This window comes from Dermacentor andersoni, chromosome 2, assembly GCF_023375885.2.
Source record: "Dermacentor andersoni chromosome 2, qqDerAnde1_hic_scaffold, whole genome shotgun sequence".
NCBI lineage: Eukaryota > Metazoa > Arthropoda > Arachnida > Ixodida > Ixodidae > Dermacentor > Dermacentor andersoni.
The window spans coordinates 100792413-100793892 of record NC_092815.1 but is presented as its reverse complement, the minus strand read 5'-3'; the positions used below and the strand labels follow the sequence as shown (position 1 = coordinate 100793892).

The 1480-nt window shown below is 52.6% G+C and overlaps 1 non-coding gene across 1 annotated transcript; it reads left to right on the top strand.

Annotated features, from left to right (window-relative positions):
• Positions 1-893: 893 nt before the first annotated feature.
• Positions 894-1077, top strand: LOC126542113 (U2 spliceosomal RNA). Its single transcript, XR_011892963.1, has one exon. It is a non-coding gene; the product is annotated as a U2 spliceosomal RNA (small nuclear RNA).
• The last annotated feature ends 403 nt before the right edge of the window (positions 1078-1480 follow it).

Sequence of the window (1480 nt, the reverse complement as noted above, 5' to 3'; positions counted from 1 at the left end):
CTGATGATGATATTTTCGTACCACTCGACCAGACGGCGCGTTCTAGGGGTACGAGCCATTGCGACGAAACACTTTGTCAAACACAGCTCGTGGCTTTTTGGTGACATTGGATAAGGGCTGAAAGCGACACATTCGTTGTGGGGGACGGCTCAGTGGAGGGCTCTGGAAATATTTCTACTACCTGGGGTTCTTTAACGTGCACTGACGTCGCACAATATACAGGCGCTTTGCGTTTCGCCTCCATGGGGACGCGGCCACTGCGACTGGGATTGAACCCATCCTCGGGCTCAGCAGGCGAATCAGCCCGCAACGACAGCGTTCACCGCACGCACCACGCCCAGAAATCATGAAACCGAGCTGAAAATCATGTGCAATAACGCTTGAAAATTGTACTACCTGAAAAGGACGCCCTCAATTTCAGCGGCCAGTTCGGAAAACACGCCCGCAAGCCGACAGCGGTTCTTCAGTGGTCCTGTCCAACCAGGAAAAATTACAGTGAAACATATATAGACTGACCTTAACGGTATGGTGCAGCTGGAAAAATTCGCGGGACCGCAACATTAATTTGGGACGGACTACCAGCGAAGCTGTTTAGGCTGCATACATGGGCTGCATACTTGAGCTGCCCACAGTATGAAATGATACACCTTTTTAATACGGCACCACACTACGCCGACACAAACGAAGCCGCGGTCACCGCACCTCCCATGCATATGCTGCCACCGCTAGCTGCAACCGCGCCGGCACCTACGACGCGCGTGGCGTTATAAACACAGAAGCAACAAGCACAAGTGCCGTCGCCACACTCTTTCCTCCTGTCATCATTTGTGTAACAGAATTTAAAACAAATAAAGCGCATACAGGCCAACTTGCTACACCAAGTGCACTTTGTAATATATGTGTTTTCTGATATATATGCTGCATAGTGTTGCTCTTACAACGCCGAATTTATGGAGTTCTATTTGGACTCAAGATATTAAACTTATTTTTGCATGTTGGCGGAGTGCTGGAAGCCTGCCTCACCTCCGCCGCGGGTCGGCCCGGTGTTGCACTATCTCCGGGATCGGTCCACGCATTCCTGTCGCCCATATGGGCTTAAACGCATGCCGGGGATGCATGCATACAGGGGCTAGAGGTAAACAGCTTCGCTGTAAGAAACGTCACAGGCCTTCGAGGCACCCGCAGCACAGCCACAGTGTAAGCTAGAGGAGTGGCTCCATAGAAGCTCTATTTTCGGCACCAACGCACTGCAGGATCTTCGCGGCAAAGTCTCTACGCATCGTTTTCACGAGAACGAGCTGAACTGTCCGACCGGCGTCGACGGCGAGCTGCGGCTTGTCCTGCTTTCTGCACAGTGAATAGGCGCCGACTACGGGGGAAGAGGGGGGGGGAGGGGGCTAACCCCGCCCCCCTTTCGGCAATGCCGAAGCCTACAAACTAACGTGTCATTGCCAGAGTTTTGTCACCCACATCATTTGAG